The sequence below is a fragment of the Lagopus leucura genome, unplaced genomic scaffold (assembly GCF_019238085.1).
Source record: "Lagopus leucura isolate 7727_CA_CO unplaced genomic scaffold, USGS_WTPT01 Super-Scaffold_100004, whole genome shotgun sequence".
Classification (NCBI taxonomy): domain Eukaryota; kingdom Metazoa; phylum Chordata; class Aves; order Galliformes; family Phasianidae; genus Lagopus; species Lagopus leucura.
Genome location: NW_024962264.1, coordinates 35,220,827 through 35,248,412, shown reverse-complemented (window position 1 = coordinate 35,248,412; position 27,586 = coordinate 35,220,827). Strand labels below are relative to the sequence as shown.

At 34.8% G+C, this 27,586-nt stretch overlaps 1 long non-coding RNA gene across 6 annotated transcripts in view; it reads right to left on the bottom strand.

Annotated features, from left to right (window-relative positions):
* Nucleotides 1-27,586, bottom strand: part of LOC122180367 — an 83,908-nt gene that overhangs the window by 24,966 nt on the left and 31,356 nt on the right. For 5 of the 6 annotated variants that reach the window (XR_006179029.1, XR_006179030.1, XR_006179031.1 and 2 more), the window contains exon 2: nt 1,521-1,638. This is a non-coding gene — a long non-coding RNA (uncharacterized LOC122180367). Of the gene's footprint in view, nt 1-1,520; nt 1,639-13,425; nt 13,519-27,586 lie in introns of all 6 variants that reach the window. The other variant, XR_006179033.1, reaches the window with a different exon arrangement.

The window sequence follows — 27,586 nt, the reverse complement described above, 5'->3', positions numbered from 1 at the left end:
TGCTATCAGGCATTGTTTAAATAAATATCTAAACTGAATGCATATTTTTACCCATCGTTTGCAAACTACTAGAAAGAGAAATTGCTTTTTCCTGTGCTAATTTTTAAGACCATATGCTACCAAAAGTAGAATGAGTATTGAGTAAGATTTTACAAATCATCTGATGTGAGGAAAACATCTAGACTGTAAACCTTGGATGATAACCCTGAAATTCTATACTATACTCATTTATTTGGCTTCAGAAAGATTTTAAAACAGCCTGTGGCTTACTAGCAAATAAAACACCTGACACTGACAATCCTAGCTTAAGCAGATGTTCTGCAGATGCAAACGAAGATTTAGAACGTTTTTCTGGACAAGCAGCCTGAAAATTACTCTCACACAGATGATAAGTATCAGTACAAAGCATACTGTTGCAATCCTTGTATTTTTGTATAACAGATAATGAAAAACCATCTGTCCATTGTAGTAATTTGCCAAGAAGCCAGTATAGCATACCATTTTACTTTCTGTATTTAAAATATCTTAGTAATAAACAATATTTCTCATCTGCTTTAATTTTGTTTGCACACACTGAACACAAAATTAACCATGTTCTTATATTAAAGTTACTCATTTATATAACAAGTAATTGGACCATGCAAACACAACTGGACTTCTCTTTTGTATTTCAGTAATAAAAAGAACACTGAAGTGAAAATAAGTGTCATCACTTCATTGCACAGGAATTCCTCTATTTCAGCATTTGAGGAAGTCTGCACTTAAATACCAAGGCAGAAAAAGGAAAGTGTTTCTAGAGAAATATTTTTGAGGTTAACTTAAAAAACAAACACACGTACAAGACACTAATATTCAGTTGTCATTTTGAATATCCAAATCTTCTGAAAACTATGACTTTGAATTCTTACTTGCATAATATTCAACAGTTAATGTTCAGGTTTTTGAGGTATTACGTATGCATTACTTTAAATGATTCACCTATTTGGACAGCTTTCAACTAAAAAGAAACAAAACAATTGTGACAGCTTGGTGATTTTACAGCCTTTCTGAACAACACCTAGCATTATCAATATCCATTCTACTCTAAATTGTCTTTAAAGTGTCAAAAGCCAGTGTACACTAAGATACAGACTGTATTATTTTGACCTCAACAAACAATATCAAGAATAGGTTTACAACTAAAACTCATGTAATAAAATATTTTATTTCAAGTAACCACATTTTAACATCAAAACAATCACATGATAATTAAAAGCACACGGCTGCATAGTGCTCTGCTATATTATGCAAAGGAACATATCAAAGATCATCTCAGACTCAAAGTAACAGGCATATAATATATTTGCAGAATGCTTTCTTATAGTGCGTATCATAACAATAAAGGACATTTTATACTGAATTTTTCTTTTCATATCGTTGAGAGAAAGGATATGAATGATTCTCAGTTTCTTAATTTAAATTAGCTCAAAACTAAGACTAATTTAAAATTCACCACACAAAATAACTAAATATGGCCCCACCTTTTTATCAGACTTCACAGAATACACTTGGTTTCCAGAAGGTATGATGAAATCCCGGAACAGCTTCAGTCCTTCTTTTCAGCCAAACAAACAAACGCCACTGCTTGTGCTAACGCTTCTGTGTGGAAAGCAAATTTGAAATTTTAATTTTTAAATTAATCTGACAGATCATTCCAAGTCTAATTCTATAACATGGAACCAGAGTTAAATCCGTAATCCTTCCAAGATACATGTCCACTTTATTAGTGTTGAAGCATGAGGTGTCCTTCATGCCACAGGAGGACTTGGCTTAACCTATTTGCACTGAACTTCAGATTATGCATTCTATATTTGTTTCACAGATTAAACAACATTATATATTATGCCCTGAAAAAAAACAAAGCTAGAATAGTATTGCAATATATTATAAGTCAACAACTGCTTAACACAGATTACTGTAGTTCTACTCTGAAAGAATTAACATACAGGTTTAACTTTTGACATATGAATAGTTTCAATTAAATACGTGAAGAGACTCATGAATTTATAGCTAAAAATATTTAGCAAGAGCCATTGGTTTATAATTTAAAAAAATACAGGTTAATGAGAATATTTATAGCAAAATACTGCAGAAATGAAATGTAATTTCAAATTCATAACGTAACATTTTCCTGTAGAACACCATATTTTGCAGTATCCCAAGGCTAGCATTTGTTGTGTTTAAGTTTTAATTCTCTAACCATTATTTTGCACTTACATGAAATTTTGATTATACAGTGTAACAAGATAAGTACTCTCACCAGCCTCAGAACAATTCTCTAAATAAATGAGTGAGATATTTGCTTTCTTCCAAAACTAAGCTTATGGTCTTCCTTCAAATATTTTCATTTTGAATTGGAAGCCGCTGACAGGAAATTGGGAATAAAGTGACACTACCCAAATGCTTGGCAGGTTGAATTTTTTATCCATTATTTGATGAATGAAGGCAGCTGTGTTGTTCACCTACAGTTTTTCCCCATTCAAAGGATAATCTACAGTTTGTGTTTTAATTACTACTGACCAAAAATATAGCAGGCAAGTATGCTCCATGAGCCATTTTTCTTTTCTTTTACTGGAAATTCTCTGAGCCATTTTTGTAAAAATATTTCATGTTTGGCTTGTTCCTCAAGGGCTAAAAACCTTTTCTATCTGCTAAGCTTCAAGACCAATTAAATGGCAAAGTATATGTCATAGAAATATGATTTTGTCCTATTTCATTTTCTTCCCCTTGAATTTTCAAAATCTGCTGAGGGTTTACCAATCCATCATTTTTGCATCCTTATAACCAAAGGAATACTGCAGTCGTGTCCAATATATATTCCCCGATATATATAGCATAAATTACATGTCACAAAAAAACACTAATACATACGTTACAAGGAGTTGTGTTACTAAGAAGCTTAAATGGACCCTACAGGAATTATGCTATTGAAATAGAAATTTCACTTGTGAATTCTAGCTTCTGCCCCTTGAACATGTTTTTCATTCTATTTTCTAGGACTGAATGTTGTTTCAAAGGCTCTTGACCTACATGATGTATGTAATCCAACAGTCTCTGTAGTTCATTCCCTAATGCTTGCACACCACAGATGTTGATTAGAAGAAATTTCTTTTTCTCTCCTGTGTCTACAGAGAAGTGGCACTGATTTGAGACTTCCACTTTTTTATTTTAACATGAATCAGTAAATAGAGCCTTAAAATATTTCAAAAGAATTTATAAAATCAAGAATGAGGTGAGACTTTTATGGAGGTCAGCACAGCCATTACTGCTCACATACACTCCCAGTTTCCTTTATAAATTGATGTTGCCATTGGGTTATTCCAGGAGCATTTGTGCTGACACAAAAATACAAAGAACAACTCCTTATACTTTTTAGTTTTCTGCATGAAACATTTTCACACAGATTAGTACTCCTTCTATCCCTACAGTTAAACCTGTTGAGGTAAACCTGTGTGCTCATGGTAAATCGCAGAACTAGACTAGCACTAGCAATATTATTCAAACTAACTTATATACAAACTGTCAGTTACATTACTTACGTTTATACACTTAAAATTAGAAGAAAATTGTCAATTTCACAGAAAATTGCTGAAAATGATATAGAGAAGCTAATATTGACTCTAAAAGACAGTAGTTGCGAAAAGGTCATTTGGAGACATTCATTAATTGTTTATTTTAACAGACAGTCATTATTCCAGGCAGTTCAAATTGGCAAAAATCACTATAATTGTCAGAAAGCATTAAAGGACTGTCGCTTGTCAATATGAACTCTTCTAAAAAGAAGCAGCTTGAGAGAATCCCATTTTTAAAGTTAAATGGAAAAAAGAAGCATGAATACCCTAATGTGGTTTTTTGCTGTCTAGAACCTACACGAACAGCCGTCATTCATTAAACTGTAAAGATTCGTAACAATTAAAAAGAATAGCAGTGTTCAAAAACTTTTTTTTAAGAGCGATTAGAAAAAAAAAGCAACATAGGCATCAGCACATGAAAGCATGAGATGCAATGCCAGGGGCTACAGGAACAGAAAGTCTCTTTTTTCAGGCCTTCTCCAATCTCCCATTGCTACCCAGAGAGAAAACATATATGATAGTACAGGTCCTTCATTCCAAACTTTTCCCGTCAGCTTGGAAAATAAATGAGTGCTGTTGTACAATTGTGTGGCTCCGAAGTCTGAGAAAAGCTCATATTATTATGTGTCTCAAGGAAGTGGATGTGAATGTATTAGAAGATGCATTGATTACCCCTGACTTTTCTCTCCATAAGTAACTGCACAGACATCACAATCTCCGTTTACAGCTCCGAACATTCATGTCTCAAAATCCTCCTAGACTCACTGCCTCAAACATCACTGGCCCCTCCCTAAGCCCCCAGAATATTACTGATTCAGCTCATGCTTTTGCTCATTTCACTGAATGGTGAATATTCACTGAAGATGAATATCCAGCATTTACTACTAGGAAGCCTTGAACAACCTCACTAAAAGTAATGACTTCACACTGAGATATAAAGAAAATCTAAAATCCTTCAATTCCAGAGCTTGCACAAAATACATTAAGAATGATAGTCCCAGATTTGTATATTAAACTCAATAAATTTGTTCAATGAAATCATACATTTTTCCTTCTCAAAAGAAAATAATCAACATGCATTGATTGCAGTAGAAAAAAAGGAATCTGTGCTCTTAAACACAGGCATGTAAATACTATGAATGCTGAACCTTAGACTCTTTAAAGACTCATTCTAAGAAAAGAATGAGCAGAAGGATGTTATCCTAAACTTCAACTTACATAATTCTGCTTTGAGTTTGTCCAGGTTAAAGTGTCTTTTCTTTTTTTTTTTAAAACCTTTTAAAACTTTTTTTTTTTAAAAAAAAAAGAAACCTTCCCATCTATTAGTTGGGGACACTAAATACTAGTTCTGTTTCTAAACATAGCTCAATAATTGTCACAAAAACAATTACTATTTAAATGAATTTATATGAGTTTTCTACACTTTGTCTAGGGGAAAACTTACACTAAGATTCAGTATCCTGCTTTTGTTCTAAATATATGACCAAATTCTAATCACAGCAGAATTCAGTTGAGACTTGGAAGGTGGAAGGAAAGTACAAATGAAAGTTTCATTGCTCTGTAATTTTCCTTTAAGGCATTCCAATAATAGAATTAATGTACAATTTTTAGTGCTGTCAAGTTACATTAAAAGCATTATTAAGCCCTTCCCGAATCTACATTCTAATAAATGTCAAGTCTTTCATTTATTAGATGTTTAAATATTTACACTAAGACTTTAATAATGAGAGTATACCTTGCAGATCTGTGTGCTGTTGCACTATTAAAGTGAGATAAATCACTTGAGACTGTTATTCACAGAGTATTAATAAAATGGTTTTTCTTATCAGATCTTAATAATACCTTCTTTTTAACATGGTCACAATTGCACTAATAAATAAGAATTATTATTTAATAACTTTGAGAATGCACAGGAGCACCATCAATCTTCTGAAAACACTGTAAGAACCTGGTATTAAGCCATTTAATTACAGCTATCTAACAACAGGTATCCTAGGAATGCTTCATCCTCCAAATGCTTCCTCCACCTCTGGCTATCAAAATCTATTTAATGTAACTCTCCATGTTTACTTCTCAGCAGTGCGTCATCTTTCCAGATGGCTACAGGGAAGGAAGCTTTTAACATTTGTAATGGTATCAGCAGTAACACATATTCAAAGATTTTACTAGAAATTAATCCCTCTATCAGGCGTTCAGAGTACTTGGTACAAGTAAAACATCACCCATAAAATCCCACAGAAAAATTTGCCCTTCATTCCTAAATATATTTCTGCCTCCTCAGGTAGGTCATGTGCAGCTCAGCCTCAGAGTAAAGTTTCGCTAGCTATACCTGAAAAATCAAAAGATTTCTTATCAACTCAACTTCTTCCTTTGTCACTGTCAGTATATAAAATTAAATAAAGAGCTTTAAAGAATCACAGGACAATCAGAAAAGCACTCAAAAGCTTATACTGTACCTTTATTTTCATCTCTGCCTCTGACACAGAAGAGATAAGAAGAAGATAGATGAGATGATTGAAGAAAAAATGAAGACAACAACACTTGTGATTTATGGGGTATTTTGTTCACTGTCTAGTTCTACGTTGCCAGAAGGAGTGCCATGAATGTATTTATTTTCTGAAGTGCAGAAGAAAACGAGCAAAATTATTGTATTTTCTCCTTCTGTCAGGGTCTTATGACTTTTGTTATTGGTATTCCACACCATAATATCAGATAGTGCACTGGATGTTAAAGAGTTAATGCTCCAGTTCTGTGGACTGTCCACAGTCCTGTGGTACAGGTACCTGTTCTTAGAACAGAAAGAAAGAACTACAGCTCCCAAAAGACTTCATTACTCCATTTCTGTTTTCTATTCAGAGGGAAAGATAAAACTGTTTGGTAGACATGAGATTTCCCTTTTCCTTTCTGCTCATCTCTGCAGTGCATGCTCCCTAGCCATCTTACCTTCAGCATTAGAGTAAGACTTTTGATTTTTTTGCACACACTCATTTTATTTGTTTTATTAGCTTCAACTCCAATTATATTGCATTATATTACTCTGAATTCTGATATCGTATTTAGTATATTAGTTTTCTCCCTTAGCTTGTTACCATTGTTGTTTTCCTCCTTGGGCCCATCTCCCTATCTTTCCCCTTCCTCCTTTCCTGGAGCATGGATGCCCATGACATCAGCTTTCATTCAACTGTCTGCTGCTTGCATTAAGCTTTCTAGGCGAAATTAAAGAATGGAAAATCTGTGACTTAACGGCCAAAACTGTAAAAACAACTGAATGGAAAATGGCAAAAGCAGAAGTGTTAATGCAAGCCTTATGTCTTCAGGGGTGCAGACAGCTGTGAGTATTAATTTAACCTTGAATTTTTTTAAAATTTTTAGTTAATTCATTGAAAAACTGAATTTTCAAATTAATTTACATAGTGTAAAATGATAACATCACTTCAAAGACTTGCACATTCTTAAAGAACTTGTTCACATGCCTTGCTTGTGAATGACAGAGGAAGGGATGGTTACCATCTCACTAAAGGAGTAAAAGCCACAATTCACCAAAAATATTATCTGAAAATACTATCCACAGAGAACGATTTGAATTCGCTAACAGCACACGACGGGTTTGTTACTGCAAGTTTTATGACTATTTATAAGGAAGTATTATTTCCTCCTCAAAAGTTACAGTGAATAATGCATTTGTTGAGCTTACTGATATTTGGCCTTTAAATCACACCCACTTGCTACGCTTTTGGAGAAAGTGAATAATTGATCCAATGTGCTTGCAAATTACATCTTCCTAGAATTTGGTTCAAGCTTTGTTATGCTGGGTAATGTATTATGAACAAATATTAATGAAACGGCACAACCATAGTTGCACTGAAGTGAAATCTTGAGGTGTCATAACCTGACATTGTCGTACAGTTATTTTTCCAATTCACAGGCATTCTGAACTGGAATACCTATCCTGCTACAGAAGTATGATTCAGTGTACTGTAGTTTGTGATGCTACTGGATAAAAGAGTATTCATAATAACTATTGGAAAAGAGATAAATTACCTTAGTTACATATACAGCTTCTGTTACCACAGGAACGGATTGATTACAATGGGTACTCCAAAAGTAAGGCCTCCTGATTATTTTGGTCCACATTGTCAGAAGTGGTATGGCAGCAGATGTTGAATAATTCCCACCGGTACTCTTACGTTTTCTTATTGTGTGACACATGGCAGCAGTGGGGCAGTCTCACCAAATTGCATTTGTCACGGAAGCATGTATGAAGCTGTGTCAGCAAACACCTTCACATAGAAAAAAGTTGCAACGATTGATATTCATCAGTGATTGCTGACTATTTATGAAGACCAAGCAGTGGATGTGAGCACAGTGAGGTGGTGCATTTCAGCAGTGTTGACAGAGACAGTGAGTCACCTCCACTGCTGCAGATTTTTACAGCACAGCATGCAGCCTCACATTTATTGCTGGAGAAAAGGTATAGCAAATGTTGGTGACTATGCTGAACAATAATGTGTCATAGCTAAGAATTTGCTCTATCAAGTAGTATTTTTGTGCTCCTTGTATCTATGATATTTTCCACAGAAATAAATTGGAGGCATTACTTTCAGAGCAACCTATGTAGTTATACGACGTTTCTATACTCTAAAACTACTGCTGGGTCATAAATTAAGTATAACTGACAAGGTAAGGTAGTCAAATCAAAGTAGAATTAGATTTCCATTTATATCAGCAGGACATTAGGTCACCTCTGCAGAGCACCTGCTTCCTCCAACAGCCTTCCCCACCTAAATGACATTTCCAGAGGACCTGAGGATCTTTAACACAAAAACAGCATTCTCTGATGGTGTAAAAACTGAATAGGCTTGTGAAGATGCTCCACATCTTAGCTGTTTCCTTATACTGATCTCAACATGGATGAGCTTAAACTCCTCTCAGCCTGTCACTGAAGCTTCAGACATTTCCGTTCTTCAGTAATGTGCCACGTACACATCACTGACAAAAGGCCTTTCACATAGAATGCTTTCAAATCCTTTTTCAGAAGAGTGTATCAAAAATGAGCTTAAATTCCCTTCGCTTTCTACCTGCTATGCTTCCCAGAAGTACTTCTACGTCTGGAAAGGATTGCTCACTCTGATCTCAAGCCAGCACCTAAAAGTAGACAGAGTATGTTTCATCTTTCTTGTTCACTAAATAAAAACCAGGTGGTATAACTTCTGAGAAAATAGATATGCACTGTAGAGTCTAGGGTACATAACCACAGAAGTCTGTTTTCTGTTCATCCAGACAACAAATTCTCCTGCTATGCGTGAGCTGCAATCACATAACCCACAGTCACTCATTGGCTGACTCAAGCCTCTCAAGCTTCAGTGACTTAGCTTCCTGAAGAGAAAAATGTTGCTACAGATACGGTTTGATCAAAAGACAAAGGAGAAAGGTGACTGAAAAGACCAATAATTAAGATAATCACAAATAAGATTCATTTAAATAAATACATGGAAGTGGATACAGATTGTTAGAATGCTATTCTGCATGTACATGGATTGCCCATTGAAAGGTCAAATCAAATGTTAAAGACTCATTAACAACCCATCCGCTTCAGGATACTAAGCAAAGCATTCTTTGTGCAAACTTCATACATTTTCAGACATAATCAGCTAAACAAACTACACAGTTGAGGCGTGCATGCATTCTTTTTCTAAAGTATAGCTCAAAATATCTAATATCTGCTAGATGTTTCATCAAGAGACAATTGTTTGCTTGCTTCTCTGCACCCAAGGGAAAAGCTCACTCAGAATTTGAGATTGCTGTCTCTCAGAGGTGTCACTTTCCCTCTTACATAGCAAAGGCTTATTCAAGCTATTTGATCATGCTCAAATAACCACTTCTGTGGCTCCCCTGGCCTGTACAGCATTGCTCTTGCTCTGAGAGCCTCTCAGCCTGTCACAGACATTTCCGTTCTCCACCAATGTGCTACGTACACATCACTGACAAAAGGCATTTCACATAGAATACTTTCAAATCGTTTTTCAGAAGAGTGTATCAAAAAGTAAAATAGAACGCCTTTCCTATCTTTATCTTCTCCTTTCCTACCCTGGAATATCTGTAGTGTTCAGATGAAGATTACACTGAGTACTTGCCAGATAAGTAGGCAGGCTAAATGGCCCAGACTGTTAAGTCACACTGCAGTCACTTCACGACATAAGCAGAATATCTTCTAAATACAACAAGGTAGCATATGTAAGTCAGTGTACTTTCAGCTGTCCTGCTAGTTGTTCCCTACACAGCTCCCCTTTCATCCATCACCCATCAGAAGTGCAGCCTATAGACTAAAGACACAGGAGGGAGAAAGATTGATTACCTAAGTCAAAGAACTTTTTTGTAGTCAATTTGTTCATTTCCAGTCCAGCATTTAAGACAATACTCATTTAGTGAAGTTTGCCTACATGGTTTTCTCATGGATTGTTAACTCCCAATACAGTGTTTTTAGAGTGAACTCTGATTGCAGCACATCATCAGCAAGATATTGCAAAATTAAAACCACAACACTTTCAAAACAAAAAAAGAGGCAAAGATCTTTCCACTCTTCAAAAATGCAATGATAGGTCGTATGGCAGAATACTTGGTCTCCCCACAAACAGTAGTAGAACATCAGCAGCCAACTTAGAAATCTATGTGGCAGAGCTGGTTTTCTTTAGTAAGAAGAAAAGTGGAAGTGCTTTTTGTCTTGCACTTTTAAAATAATGAAAACAGGTCTAATATTCCTAGTTCTTGAGTAGTTTTATTAATTGGATAGATTATTAATTATTATTTTATTAATTGGTTTAGATTAACAATGAAAAACAAATGATTTTGCTTCTAATCTGAAGTCAGTGTGTTATAGACTTATTCATTTCAGGCTAAAAGTACTAAAAGGAAAAATACATCATGATTATGACACAGGAAGGAAAGAAAGAAGAGGAACCAATTCAATATTGCAAGTGCAAAGGATGCAGAACGATAAACTAAAAGTGATAAAACTATGCAGAATCCTCAAACCATTTTAACAAATACTTTATTGTCTACATTAAAAATATAATCCTTACAAAAACTTCACGATACTGCTGTATCTCAAACAGAAAATTCTAGAGTAAATTCCAATTAAATAACTTATTTTGGTATTAGCTGTGCTGCACACACATGCTTTATTTAAACAATTATTTCATAGAAAGCTTTGATTTCAGCAGTTTTGTAGTCCAACTGCACAATTAAACAGTAGTGGCATAATGGATAATGGTGGGAAATATCTTGCTTTAGTAAGAGTAGTAGCTAATCTGATCTATTTGCAAGCTAGCCATCATTTAATTTCCAGCATAACGTACAAAAAGAAATCCTATATCAAATACTCATATACTATCCCAAATGCCAATGATAGCACAAATAAAGTGCTTTCAGTTTTAAGGTGTCTATTACAATTAATTATCCATAAAGTCTTTAGCATAAACTGTGAAAAAGCCTTTCTTTTTGAATAAGTGGAACTCCATCAGAATTATTATGGCACCTGAACTGACTACAAATGAAAGCAATAATCACTAACATTTTGTTACAAAGGCTTTTCTGTATAAAATTGTTTGACACAGGATTTTGCTGTCTTGAATTTCTAGTATAACAGATAGCATAGTGTTTTTACTAGAAGATAAGTAAGAATTCATGTTTTATAATACTTCAAGAGATAAGCTTGCTTACGAGAAGAAAATATTTTATGGCAGTTTTATACCTCTATAAAATCAGTAATGTTATTTCACAATCATTCAGTAAGTTTGTTCAGTGTGAATTACAATGACTACAAATAAAGCAATAATAGGAGAATCTATCTTTTTCTCAGAACCACTAATAATACATAACGAGAAACAACATCCAAGTAGACTATGAGCTACAAACACTTAAGTGGGAGGAATGAACTGTATCAGCAGTAACATCTGGTCTGAAAAATGTTCCTAAGGAATAAAAATTCTTTAGTTGACTTAGGTTACAGAGTTTACAAAAGCTCAATAATTTCTAATGAGTTCCTTCCCCTTTCAGGGTTGGAATACTATAAATGAAAAGTAGTGTTTCACCATTTGTATGCTGTGTTGTATCTCATCTTCTTGACCTCATATGCCAAAGTTAATATTTGCCTTTCATCGTCCCTAAATAAATTCTGCTTATTATAGATACTACCTGGCATTTTATAGGAGAGTCAGCATTTGCTGTGTTATGAAGTCTGCGTTGTAGATACGTTAAACTGTATCCTCCCTCTTAGAGAAGTAATTTCAATAACAATAACTATTCTAGGTATCTATTTTGGGATGGGCTTATATTAAAATGATTGTAAAAAGCTGTCATTAAAATACAAATGAAAGAAAAGTCAGCAGAATTACTTCCTTCACATCTCATATCCCTGAACTGGTGATCCTGAGTTGCGGATCAGGGAAGAAAAATCCCTTCTGCTCTAAGAGCAAAGTAAGTCCATGCACTCCTCATAAGGTTGAACGTGACAAATCCACAGGGCCAAATGACATGAATTGAAGGGAAACTACAGGCCAGTAAGCCTCACTTCAGGTGAGGTGATCACAGAGCAGATTCTCCTAGAAGACACGTTAAGGCACATACAAGTTGTGGAAACAGTCAGCATGGCTTCACCACAGGCAGGTCATGCCGTACCAATCTGGTGGCTTTCTACAATGGAGTAACAGCATCAGTGAACAAAGGAAAGGCAACTAATGTTGTCTACCGGAGCTTGAACAAGGTCTGACATGATCACAGCACCACACCCTTATCTCTAAATTTGAGAGATTTGGATTTGAAGGCTGGACTATTCTGTGGATAAAGAACTGATCAGATGGTCATATTCAGAGTCTTGTTGTCAACGGCAAGGTGGAGGCTGGTCACAAAGTCCCCCAGAAGTTCATCTTGGGATTGGTGCTCTTCAACATCTTTATCAACAACACAAACAGTGATACTAACTGTTCTAACAACTGACCTGAAAGTAGGTTTCCTTTATGTTTACTATTATTGGTATAGTCTTTTTCAAGAGTCACAGTATTTCTCTGTGATTGAGACTTTAAACATTTACCTCACCCTTTGTGTCACTTTACCCTTTTCACAGCTGGTGAAAAGTACAACTTTTCTAACTATTCACTTTATCCTTGGCTTTACCACAGGCAGGGTTGTCCTAGACATCACGTAAAACATCTGGTTAAGAGAAATCTAAGGACCACATGAATCTTACCACTTTCCTCTGATGCCTACTTTTAGGCAGTCTCGAGAACCCAACATTAAAGAGTATCATAGCTGCAACTGTCATACATACCCCGAAAAAGAAGAAATAACAGAGCATTCTTACTCTACTCCCTTGCTCCCTCTACTACAAGTAGACTGTTCCTATTAAAGTACTCTGTCACAATGATAGCCTACCTCATTTAAACAACAAAGTTCCTAAAAGGAAAAATTCCTCTAACACTGGAAAATTTCCCAATAGTCTACATTTAGAGACTTACATTCACAGCTACAAATGAAGCTACAGTTTTACTCCGAATGACAAAGCAGCATACAAAGATGATAATCTATGGTCACACCCAACCTCTCCTCACAGGGATTTCAGGCCAAGAAGGCTTTTGTCTTTATGACTAGCTAGAGGTGACCTTCAAGGGACGAGCCAATTCCCTGAGTACCTTGAAGCTATTAAACATTTTTCAGCTTCTTTCATCGTGTCTGCATGCCTCTTGCATTACTAGTAGCCCATCAACCAGAGAGAAGAAAATCCCACTAAAATGTGTCACAACATGCGTGATGCTTTTACCTCACTCTGACTTCAGGAACTGGTGTTACATCACAAGCGATTCTTACTAGCATACGTTATCAATCCACGCTCGGTCTGGGCACAAAACAAAACCTACAGCAAGAAGAGGAACATATAAAGCTGGGAGAATTTGAATTTATCTATTTATTAATACTTAAAAAGTATATAATAAAAAGAGGAAAGTGCTCTTGAATACAAACAACTCAAAGAATAAACTAACTAACTGTAAAAAGCACTGCAGTTTATGGTATAACACAGAACTTCCAAAAATCTGATGTGCATTATTAAATGAGCATTGTGATTGTACCACCTACTCCAAAGAATATTTCTGTAACATATTTTTCCTGTAACGTATTGCGCTGCTAAGAATCTTTACTTTCACAATAAACACCAAAAAAGCAAACAAAAAATGCCCACACAATGTAATTCTAAATATATACATCATTACAAGATTAGCTTTAATACATTAAATATTAATATAACTCAGAAACTCCCAAAAAACTACTAACAGTGTGGCAACTTCCAGTCTCCTATTTCATTTCTCTCAATTCTGCCAAATGAGGGAAATTGTCTGAAGTTAGCTTCAAAATTGATTCTGATTATCAACGTAAGAACTCTTCTTTCTTCAAAAGATCAAATTAATTTCAGAGCCTGCAGTACTTATACAGGCTTCCAGCGTTAAGAGCAAGCAATTGAGAACAATACCATCTGCATTCCTCAGCTACACCCTGATTTCATTCACAGTATTTATACTGAACTTATTTCTGCAGTCTACTAGGCAACATTTATTCTAGAATACTAGCAGATATAAAATACTACCATTCTGTGATGAAAAATATTTTAAAATACTATTTTAAATCATATTTAATGCTGTGAAATGAAGTCAAGCAGCTGTGCAAATCTATCATACGTTCCAAAGTATGGACACATTTAACATTTTTCCATCACTGCTTCAAAAATGCAAAGCATTACATGAGAAACTGGGTAATAAAGAATGTGTCCCATTCATCCCTACTTTAGAAAAGACAAGCGTCCTCATTGTTGTGTTCTCCCTCACCCCTGATCAAATGGCATCTAACATGGAAGGGCATATGAAGAAAAGGCATGTCACTGAACTCCTCCATGCAGAAAAATTTGCATCCAGTGATAATATTCCACGATCCTCACTTAAGGTTTAAGGAGACCAAAGGAGATGTGTGGTGCATTTCAGCAGTAATGACAGTGAGTCACCTACATTGGTGCAGCTTTTTTGAGTACAGCATGCAGGCTCTTGTTCTTCACTGGTGAAGATACATAGCAAAAGGTGGTGATTGTGTTGATTATGTTGAAAAATAGCATGGTGTAGCTGAGAATTCGTTCTGCTAAACAGTGTTATTGTGCTCTTTTTATCTGTGATCGTTTCCATGGAAATAATAGAAGGAATTACTTTTGTACATATCTACATATCAGACATCAAAAAATATAAAACCGTGTTAGGTGTCATCTTTCTAATATAAGCAAGGACAACAAGATTCAATGCTCCATAACACTGTGCTGGTTCTCTGCTTGAGACGAGGTTTTGATAGAGTAAATCACATAGCTTTTGGAGCAAATATTCAGACAACTTTTTTTTTTTTTTTTTTTTAAACAACAAATGCTGCTCCTCTAAAATTCTGTTTGCTGTCACTTTAAGTAACTACTTTTTTAGTTGCTTTTTCACAAAGGAAGTAACAAAGTGTGCAGTTACTAACATGCTCAGATTCCAAACTAAGGAGAATTTACCTCTACAGTACTATTGAAGTGAATTATATCCTTCTTCCAAGTTACTTTAAGGAACTTTAAAGATAACTTCTTTCACAGACAAAATTGTTGCAATAAAACTGATTAAAATGTATTACATTATTTATAGTTCAAAGTTACCTTTACTTCAGGCAAGGTATTAATACCTTTCATCAGGATTAAGTATTTTTACCTAGTATTTAAAAAATATATATGCTTCTCTCAATTTTAATTCAGTCCATTACACCTTTAAGTCTGTTTTGGAGAGATTTGTGAGGATTTATTTCACAATAGATGAGCTTAATGCATACTTCAATGGGAGACAGGATGGGTGGTCAGAGAGATATGGAGGCATGATCCATGGGCATCTGTCTCTTTACAGAATAATTTGATATTAAATGAGAGAAGAAATGCTCACACTTGCTAGAATTTAAGACTTTTATCCTATCCACCTCCTCTTTCAATATAACTGATGAAAAATACTACAGCACATCACAACTTCTTCTTTAGATGCATGTTATTATTGGCCATTAGTGCACACAGACATTTTGTCAACAATTAGAGAATTTCACAGTGGTGCAGTTCCTTCTACATTAAAAGAATATATCTTATTTTCCTTCTCTTATTTTCCTTCTCATTCGAGGGATTTTTTTTTTCCCCCCAAAGGAAAAATGAATCACAAAGAAGTCAGTGATACTAACAAAAAAAAAAAAAAAAAAGAGCCAGTTCAGTACTTGTCAGAAATCTTTCTAAAAATATCATCAGAAGAGATGTTTTCATTCCTTGCATTCTGAAGTAAATTAATTCAGTTTAGTAAGCACTTTAGAAGCAACTGCCTTCATGTCAGAACACACCCATCCTTTTCTTCATACAATTCATGATAACAAATTCCAGTGCATTGTACCTGTGCCAATATTTATCTGAACAGTTAATTAGAGAATTGCTGACTTTGCTCTTATTAATTGCAAAACAGAAATTGTTGTTGAAAGTTGTAACTGTTCATGGCTTACGAGCCTTAATTCAGAAGCAAAAAGCAAGCGTTGTGTTGCACAGCATTCTCAGGTACAGTGCAGAAGGAAGGTAGGTTTAAAATGGTCTTTTTACTTATTTTGTTGTTCTGGGGAAGGCATTTCCACAGTTTTCCCATCTGCTTGTCATATATTCTTGCTTTATGCTGCAGCATTTGTTTACACTTGAATGACACATCAAACACGCTAAAAGCTCTTTGTCATGTTTTATCAATGTTTTCCAGCTTGTGTACTGCTTCCATGCTGACAAGCTTGACAAAGGCATTCTTGCAGGATAGGGAATTAATTAGACTCCCAAATTTTCATCAGATTTCTGCAGACATTTTTATTCTGGATTACCCTTGAGGGATATATACTCATAAAGAAACGAAGTATATTTTTCTTTCAAAACTCAACTCAAGCTGTTTAGCAGGTAATAAGGAAAAAAGCTATACTTATTATTTTTGAACCCCAACACTCAGAAAGTAATCTAATATTCCCTACTTCTTCGACAATGGTTTTAGATTTCATGTATAATGATGAGCCAATGAAAAGCCATAGCTCTTCTTTTCTAGTAAATGAATCTTACAGGCCATGATACCTTAAGTAATCATTAGCATGAAATTCTTATTGTTTTATTTTCCCATACTTTGGATATTTAGTTTTGCAGGAATTACAGGTACATGTGAAAAGAAAACTATTTTCTCCAAAGTCCTACTATAAATTAGAAAACAAACAGCTCAAAATTTCCTTGATACATCACTGCATTCTTTTTCCTAAAGGTTCCTGACCCTTATATCTCACTATCAGATTATTTTCACACAAAATACACTTGTAACAGCAGTTTCCTCTAGGTATCTCATATTCAATTCATGCATTTTCTTTCAAAACATATCTTTCATTTTGCATTCCAGGACAGAAGGAGGAAACATTTTATACTGGCCATAACATAAAAGTACAGTTCAGTATATCCTACAGAGTTTGAATTTGTGCACTCTCCTTTCAAAGATCCCCTTCCGTAGCTTAAGCATACTGTAAATAACTTCTTAAAGTAATTCCACAGATTATTTTAATCACACTGTCCAAACAGGACAAAAAAAAAAAAAAAAAAGTGTTGAGATATATAAAGCAAAGGTTTAAGCTTTCAAAAACATCATTTCAAATTCTCCAGTCCTCAGTGTGACAACATGATTCTAATACCAATGATTAAACATCCTTTCCAATACCCTTCAAAGTAATGTGATTTATTCATTAAATGTTCAGAAAGAGTAGAGACTCTAATCAGACTTCTTCCAATCATGAGATACTGTTTAATTAAGGTTATAACCGTCTATCAGTTACTACCCAGAGATGCATCATTTAAGGTAGTTGAGGTGGTGCATTGGTATAAATTCTACCAGATGGCTTCACAAGGATAATAGAGTTTGTACCTCTGAGATCCTAGGAAATCAAGAATACATAGTCTAACATAAGGATTTTAGAAGCTCTAAGTTAACTTATTGACACATACACAAAGATTTCTACAATATTTCTAAGTTTAAGAAAGCATAATTACTGCCTTTAAGGGTCAATTCTTTGCCTTTTACAGCAGTCATCAAGTGTTAAAAAAAAAAAAAAAATCAGAAGTCCATAAAATTAGAAAGATTTCTACCATCATATGACTACATTAATTTCACATGCTCGCTTCTTGAGAATTAGATAACATGGTTATCATGTAAGACAGCTTAAGAGGAAATACAACTATGTAGAGACCATTTAAAATATGCTGAAAGAGAAGGAACTATTTTATAAAGAAGCATTATGTTAATCACTGCTTCCATATTGTATCTACTATTTTCCTCTGAATTCTCTTCCAGCTGGAACATTCCGATTCACTCCTTTCTCTATACACCTGTGACATACACTGCAACTGCTTTGTTTCAATCTAAATAACACGTTATTGAGGGAAAAATGACACTTTTCATGAATCAACAGATTTTAAAAGACCTTTGGCCTATTACTCTAACAGACATTCCAGATTAAGATATCCTTGATACCTCTTGCACAGACACATGCTCACACATGACAACAGAACTTCTGAAAACTGTGCTGCTGCTCAAATAAATTTGCAGGTGCATGACCACCCCATGGCAGGTTCTCTGCTGCTGCCATATGATGTTCAGGAGCCAGTGCTTTCTACCACACAGCACTCTGGAGCAGGACAGATTCTCCTGCACAATGCAATGACTTTATGGATCAAGCAGGCATTTTGTGAAAACTACTACAGGCTATGGAAATACGAAGCCAGTACTCTCACAGAATAGAAATAAAACCTACTAAGGATTGCTACCTGGCCTCAAAGGTGCATACACAAAGGTCAAACCCTTTTTTACTTCAGGTCATTTCATCTTTTTATTTCCTGCTGTCTCATGCAATAAGCATTCCCCATAAAACAGATTTGTAGCAGGAGAAGTTTTGCATCTCCTGTGAACAGCACACATGCAGTTATTTCCTTTCACTTTTCTTCCATTCTCACCTATAAAAACAGGTATAACAAAAAATTAAACAGTAGGAGGCAAAGGCATTACTCATTTTTACGTCTTGATACTTTCTATAGCACTCTCCTCCCCACCCAGCCATGAACATTGCATTATCACTGCTTCAGGTTGCCTCCAGGAAGAATTCTTCACAGAGAAGTTGGTGAATTCTCAGGATGCACTCCTAGAGCAGTAGCAAAGACCCCATCACTGGAGGTACTTAAGAGCTGTGTGGACGTGGCTCTAAAGGACATAGTTTGGTGACAGGACTTCGTAGGATAGGTTGAAGTTTGGACTCAATGATCACAGAGATCTTTTTTTAACTAGACCATTATAATGAATCTATGATATCACTTCAGTAAAAGGACATACATGATCTTGATCTTGTTCACTTTTTCCCCACTACAGCAAGATAGATTTAAGAACAGAGATTTAGATTCAACAGATTCTTGTTTAGTGTAGCACACATGGCAAAGCAGTGAAAAAGAACAGGGGTAATTTTTTTTTTTTTTTTTGTAATTAAGAATACAGATAAAATAACATGCAGTTCAATTAAGGGCTTCTGCAAACAAGTAAAACAAAAATCATTAAAACAGAAGTTAGTCTGTTGAATAACACTGTATCAAGAATAACCAAAATCCTTTTAACATACATTAAAAACAAAACAAAACAAAAAAAACTATTCCCCTCTCAAATATCTCTTCCTATTAAATTACAGAGCTCCACTACATCTAAAAAACCACCTGTCCTTTGTTTATGACATCATAGTTTACCCTGTAAAAATATACTGGAACCAGAAATTCAGGACTACGAGTAAAGTCACAAAAAATAAAATCATGAAACATGAAACATCCTGCTGTAAGTTTCTATTGCAAACAACAAAGGTAGGAGAAATTCTGTTTTTATTAAATGGATGCTAATGAACTTCAAGTAATTGACATGAAAAAGATATTAAACTCAAATTAAGGTATACAGATTTTTAACTGCCCATATTTCAAAGTTTATTCCAGTAAGAAAGTCATCCTTATCTCTAAGCAAAGTTGTCACTGCATCCTGAAAGTTAAAATTGAAAACATTCAGAAGATACAGGAATCAAGGGCCATACTTTGCCAATAACCTTTTTGATGATGCAAAAATAAGAGAAGAGTGAAACTCTATTCCTTGCATTAATAAGAATGATCATGAAATATAACTGGAATGAGAGTCTGAGAAGATAAGGCACATGGACTAAAATGCCTGATAAAAGTAATGCCTGACCAATTACCTCTTAAATAAAGTTCTCAAAATAAGGAGAACTGAACCTGAAATTTAATGAACAAGAACACTTGTCCACTTAATTACCCTAAGCCTGAAAGGACTTCAGCCCTGTAGTTGGTTTCGTTATGGAATTACATAAAGAGAACAAGAGGAGTTCCAGCTTCTATACTTCAGTAATTCTACTTTGGAAAAGAGGTCTTCACACCATCTCAGTAGTGAAATAGTGTACTAGCACAGTTTAGAGCTCCACTGCTTTAACCTACTAACATACATCATACATTTACAGTTTTGTTTTTTTTCCTTTTCCTTGACACCTGTGCCTCAGGATAATTGCAGCCTAAAAGTACCAGTTGTTGATACAGATTTCATAATACCTCACTGAAATAACTTGTTAGGCTTACTTCCTTAACTACAATAATTCTGCAAGAGAGAAAAAATATTGCTTATCATAAAGCAATGGAAGCTTTCATAAAGCTTTGGAAGAAATATTATGCTAAGTATTTATTTCTACAATGCCAACTTTGACGAGTTGGCTTTTACAAAATTTTACACAAAGTTGTGCAAACAAAAATATTTATATTTTCAACACAAAATAAGGATTTAATATTTATAAATGTTTTCTGAAATTAATTACCATAAGTCTGAAAATATTCATCCAGCTTTGGCTAAAAAATGATAAATCCATTCCCAAAGTATTCATAACATAGCCACGCTTTTTTTTTTTTAATTCTATAGGGTGAAATCAATGTTTTTTATTATTTAATATCGCTTTTGGCACGTCGGTACAGAAATGGCTGGACTTCTCCTTGTTCAGAATGATGAGCTTAGCTCTACCACAAGTGAAGCAACAGTGATAACTCATTTTGTGAAGGTGTTTTCCCTAAAACCTTCTGTTGTGAGATAAAAGGTAAGGATATTCTATGCTATTTTATTCACATTTCATAAAGGACAGAGGAGACTATGCCACAGATAAAACCAGCCACCTTTCTGCATCAATCTGAGTTGTTTGCTGTTCTCATTTTATCTTTTAAATCTTGTTTTTTGAATGAGTAGCATTATTTCAGTAGGAACTGATTCTGTAATAAAAGGAATCAGCAGCTCAGTTGCACTGTGTATTCACCCTTAGCAATACTCAAAACAAGCTAATCTACTTGGAACCATTCAGACTGGGAGGCTTAGTCTAACTGAACTCCTGCTCCCCTTGCAACCTAAATAACTCTATGAGTGTAGGTGACAATTAATATTGTTGGCAGAAGCTTTACTCAGGATGTTGATCATCCTCGTGTACATTGTAATACCAAGAGAAATCTTACACTAATTTGCTGAAAACACTGATGTATTTATTTACATTTGAGGCTGCAGGACAACACCAAATTTATTAAGAAATCATTCCACAATAAAATTCATTAGAATTACCATTAAAGGAGAGTAGTATTATTTCTAGAAGTATTTCTGTTGAATTTGGTAACTGCGTCTAGAAATTCACTTGAACTGCAAGTCATAGCAGTAGGACCAAAATTAATTTTACTCCTCTTATTAAGGGCAAACCTTCCTCAGATTTCCAAGTTACGGTATTGAGAAGAGGGAATTGACAGAAAACGTACTTCCATCCAACATACTGAGCAGTATATTTTTAAAAATAAAATTATGTACATTTTACCCACCAAGATGCTCTAAACAAATTTCTTAACTGAAACCAAAAGCTGAGTTCACAAAGTCTCTTTTAGACTGAACACATAAATGAAACTTTTCAAAACAGGGAATTTGCATATTAATACGATTGATATGGAAACTAGCAGCTTTGATTCCAGCATGTGGTTGAACTCTATCCTACTTTTGTAACGCTGCTGCATAGCACATAACAGGCAGTACAAACACGAAAAAAAAAATAGTGCTGTTGTCATGATGAGAGCTTTCTGAATACTCCTTATTATAATCACATGGAATAACTCAGATGTTTAAGAGTTCAGTGTTGTTATACAAAGCTGTACACTAGAATGGAATATCCGGCTGACAAGGCTACAGTTGCTCATGTATTTCTAATCTGAAAAATACACATCATTTAGCAATAACGATTGATAAACTCAAGTGAATATAGCTATTTTTAAAAGTTACTGAATGTTTGGATATAAACATAAATATTAGAAATTAAGAAATAAAATGGAGCCAAATGATATGAGTTTGAAAAAATATCCTTAAAAAAAAAAAAATAGAAATACTACTTTCTTTGTAACCAGGTTGACTAACAGAACAGAGATCCACCGAAGGAAAAAGCTTTTCTGAAGTAAATAATTTCAAAACATCTAAGGAGCTTGAGCTTATCTGTTAATTATTCATGTTTCTGCTTTCATTTTCAACCATTCACTCTGGAGATGCTGATGCTGGCACTCTCTACTAAGTTTAAGTATCCTTTCAGCTCAACTCTTCCAAATTAAACTGTCACTTCCTATTAAAAGAAAAAAGTCTATTGGAGGAAGTTTTTAATCTTCCGATTTGTACTTTGTAATAAGAAGTCAAAGTTTAAATTAGGACAGTATGAGCTTATAAAATAAAGCCTAAGCAGTATACTGACAACCACCAGTGAAGAAGAACTTCCTGGCTTACGTTGAAGTGCATAGTAGCGCAGTTTTATTTTTTATCTCCTTTAAATTTTTATTTTACTAAGTCTTGATTCAGTCTCACACTCTTATTTAAAGTAACATTACCCTCAAATTCTGATAGAATACAAACTAAGATTTTAAACTAAAAGAGGGGAGATTTAGATTAGATAATCAGGAAAATATTTTTTACTCAGAGAGTGATGAGGGACAGGAATAGGGTACCCAGAGAAGGTATGGATGCCCGAGTCTTGGAGATGCTCAAGGGCAAGTTGGCTGGGGCCACGGGCAGCCTCATTTATGGCAACACTGACACAGCACAAGGGTTGGAACTGTATGATCTTTAAGGTTCCTTCCAGCCCTAGACATTCTATGATTCTATGGTTCTACAAGCAAGTGTCTAAACTGTGCCTGTTTGCTTATCTATAACAACTGCAACCTGTCTGTCTTTCAGTGTGTTAACCAAAGTTCTGTTGAGTTAGTATTTCCTTATGCAAGCTGCTACACTTCAAACAGTCATGAGGAGCTAAGGGAAAAAAAATTTCCCTGTAGGAGCTGAACCAGTGTTATTAAGAAAACAGGCTTATGCAGCACATCTTTTTCCCCCTTTTTTGTTGCATTCTTATACAAAAAAAAGAATATCAGTCCTCTTTGTTTCTCTTTCATACCATCTTTCCTTGACACTTTTTTTTCCTGCTAAGCCTTTTTTTTTTTACTTTTTTCCTTCTCCAATGCTAACACTATTTTCCATCATCATTTTCTAGTCCTTCTTTTCCTCTGTTTACCCCGAGTTCATTCTGGTAGAGATGAAGAAAATTTGCTCACACAACATGCTTCAAATAGGGAAAGTGACTTCAACATGGGACAACAAGAACTTATTTTAGGGTTACCAAAACTTAATGGCTCAAGATAACTATTTACTACAATCACTGAGACTCTCAGCATTGTCCCATCTCATGAATTTCGAGCCCACATTTAAAGTTTAAATTGCCTGTAAAAGTGATCTTGCTACACGATCTTTGTGTTCTTGCTTGAAATTTTGCTCCCATGCTTCCTTTACCATAGGAATCATAGAATCACCAAGGCTGGAAAAGACCTACGAGATCATCCAAGTCCAACCATACACCCATCAGCAATAGTTCTCATTAAACAATGTCCCTCAACACAGTTCCTTGAACACCCCCCAGGACAGTGAGTCTATCATCTGCCCGGGTAGCCTGTTCCAACAGCTGACCACTCTTTCAGAGAAGTTGTATTTCCTAACATCCAGCTATCAGTAGATGGCTAAACCCTCTTTCTGTCCCTGCACGCAAAAATATGCTGTATTTCACTGCAGCTAACAATTACAGCCAGAATCGCATGTTTCTTCAAGACAACTCTGAAGACAAAACCAGGAAAGATATCATTGAGGAGTACATATAAGCTGGCTGTAACAGTCAATACAGAATACTAGGAGCTTTCAAAGAGGATAATTTAACTGATTAAAAATCTGATTTATGCAAAGATTTTAGAAGGGACTACTGAAGTGGTCATTCTGCAGCATGGTGTTCAAAGTATTGTCGGTTATATGTTATCATGCTGGTAAGGTCAAACCCATAAGCAACTTAACGCTAATGCTTAAAGTGAAGAGTATCATTTTTTAATGTACTTCCACAGTGTTGAAATTTAATTCATGCTTTATAAACTATAAGTTTGCTGGATATCTATTCAGCCATAAAATAAGCAGTGACAGCCTTATACATATATTTTTAAGATCAAAACAGAAAGAATCCATCTCTTTTCTCTGCACCAGTTAGATCTTACGCATAGAATGGGTGGTGTCCTCTGAGCATATGGAATACAAATGTGGTACAAAAATCTTCATATTCCTATTTCCCAGATTTTTATAGATTAAAAAAAAAACTACCTACAGAAGGCAGTGCTAAAGACCAGCTTTTAATGAATGAAATGGAAGCTTTGAAAAAAATAATTAGTAAACTTGATTTCATATGGCTTTTATATTATATCCATTTATCTTCATTCAATGGCTAAAGCTCATAATTGAAGTTATACTTTCTTTTGAACTTATGTTCATAAGTTTCTTGCATTTACAGTGTAATTACTACATTAGGCATCTAACAAGTAACTTTTTCCCTCTCAATGGGCTTTACAGAAAGACTTTATTATTAGAATTAAGCATCGTAACTGATAAAAATATAAAAAACTATAAATGCAGCCCTCTCAAGTCAAAACAAAAATTCATTTCATCATCTGTCTTCTATCAGTGCTAAAAAAAATCCTCTATGAAAAAGTACAGGGGCATGGCAACACACAGTGATAATTCCTGAAGACATTTTTCTAATCCCTAATAATTCATGACTTACAGATTATCTGAGCCAAACACTCCATTTTACTTCCAACAGTCCTCAGACAATTTTTCTTCTAATGTATGTAGATGCTATTTGAATGTACGCAAATTATTGGTCTGCTCAAAATCTTGTTGCAAAAAATTACACTGATTAACTATGCAGTGTGAGGGACTATCCCTTTTCTTCCAAATCTATGGATTGCTACTTCATTTGAGATCCTCTAGATACCAACTCATTGTTTTCATGACTTCATAGACCTATTCTCTTTCTTCTCCCCAGCCTATTTCTTAGTTTTCCAACCAGAAAAGATCTTCATTTAAGATCTTCTACCTGCCTTTTACCAATCTTACATGATCATACTCCTTTTCCTCCTATCGCGTCATTACCAGCATAGTCTATTACTACTGACAGTCGCCGAGTTTAAAAAGCAAAAATCAACGACTGACTGAAGAGAGTAAAATACCGGTTGTCATCATCAGTAGAGCAAATGGTAAACAATGAAGTCAACATAACCACGCTCTCCCTCCTCTCTTTTAAACCACTTCATTCCCTTGGCTTATATGAAAAAGAGCCCTCCAAAAATTACACCAATTGTGAAGTAGAAATTAAAATTACAGAGATCATCAGTAGTTAAATACTATAACTATTACCAGCTACATTTTCCATATTGAAGCAGCACAAATGGAGCAGAAAGTCACTGTATGAGTTACACGTTATTAAATTTAATTATTCAACACTAAAAAGAGTGTTTTCATCAGGAGATTTAAAGAATACCATTTTCAAGAAGGGAGTAATTTAAGATTTGGTATTTTATTCAGTATCATTAATTAGCTAACTTAAAATACATGAGTGGGTAAGATGTAAGATACTTCACAAGAAGTAATGGGAAAAGAAAGTAGCTGGTATGTGTTCTGTGAGGAACCTAATTCTGCCTTTCTAAGTAAATGTAAGAAAAGCAAATCTCATGGAATCAAACTTTTAACTTCTGTGTCGCAGAGGCCCAGCCAGGAACCAATCACTCCAACAGCAAGGACTGTGAGCATGCCTAACTCTGCACTGTAGGTTTCCAAAAAAACCCATCAATACTCAGAGAGGTGACCTGTATCCTGATGCTCAAACTGAGTTTGTGACAAGCAATGTGGATTTGGTCAGATTTTGGACTGGTGTTCCAGAGTTAGCTTGGCTTTCTAAGCGATTGCTTTTTGTGGATGTGGTTCATATTATTTAAGAGTCAGTAACAGTTCTCCAAATACTTCACTGAATTAAACTGAAACAAAACTTCCATAATCTCAGTAGAAAATAACTTCAAAAATTACGCTTTACCCACATTAGTAACCACTGACTGGAGAAGATAAAAATCAGCGTTTAAGCACTATGTGTATTTTAAGGTCCAAAAATTCAGTGAAAGATGATAAAATGAAAAATACAGAGAAAAAAAAATGAAAAGTTATACTATGGGTGGGCAGGAGCCATCAGGAAGCAAGTTACTCTGGCCATTTTTACACCACCCACAAAAGCAGGTGAAAAGCTGTGAAAGCACATGATAGGAGGCACACGATCGGACAGCTTTTAATGGACTTCCAGGTAGGCTGAAAATCAAAACTAATTTTATTTCTTAACTGGAGACCTGGAAACTGTTTCTGAATATTTTTGGCATAGAGATTCCTACCCTGACACAAACTGTCCTCATGCTTACCTGTCACTATAAAAAGTAATTTTCTTCATGTTCTGTTATCCATACTTTGATGAGCCTTTCCCTGATGATAACATCAAATGACAGTTGTAGAAAGAAATTCTTCTTTGAATTGTTTATAACTTCGATGAAGACAGATCACTTACCTTTGTTGAAGAGCTTCAGAGATTACTACCTTAGATTTCAGCATACTTCTGTCCCCGTAAATTACATGGCAGGTAAAAAAATAATTATCTTCTTTTTAAAATTTATCTAAAAGAATACATTAAATTGTATTTTGAAAATACATAAAGAGTAGAATATACACATATAAGGATAGACTTCTGTAGAAAAACTATCAGATATTTTGATGCTTTGAAGTGGGAATTAACTGACTTTTCCCTACAGGTAGCCTATGCAAAAGGTTTAGTAGTCAAAATTAATTCACATAGCTTATTGATCTACAAGCTATTCTAAGGATTTTGAGGCTATATGTGAGTTGCAAGAAAAGTATTTATTCCAACAAACTTGTGGTTCTGTCACATTTATAGCTCATCTTTCTCCTTCTAAATTGAAAAAAAAAAAAAGCAGAGGTAGCAATGTAGATAAGAGGTAATACTATGAAATACTATGAAAGCATAATTGCAAGTGTGCTGCCTTGTTCTCCCTGCAAGCAGTTGCAATGAGAATAACAACTACATAAACAAGAATTTGGATATTCAGAAAAAAAAAATAATAATTATACAGTGAAGTAAATGTTGCTATGTAACATAAATCTTTCTGTAATTCAATCAGTATCTACCTCATCCAAATTCTCAAATTCAGAGATTTTTTAACTGTATCCTCAAAACAACACCATAAAGAAATTACGTGTTATCAAACTATATTATATAATCCACAAGGCCTATTTTAATTGCTATTTACTTGTGCTACACCACTGTGGGAAAAAGCACAAGTCTGAGTTAATTTGCGATAGAGCAGAGCAATGAAAAATAAGATCTAGTGT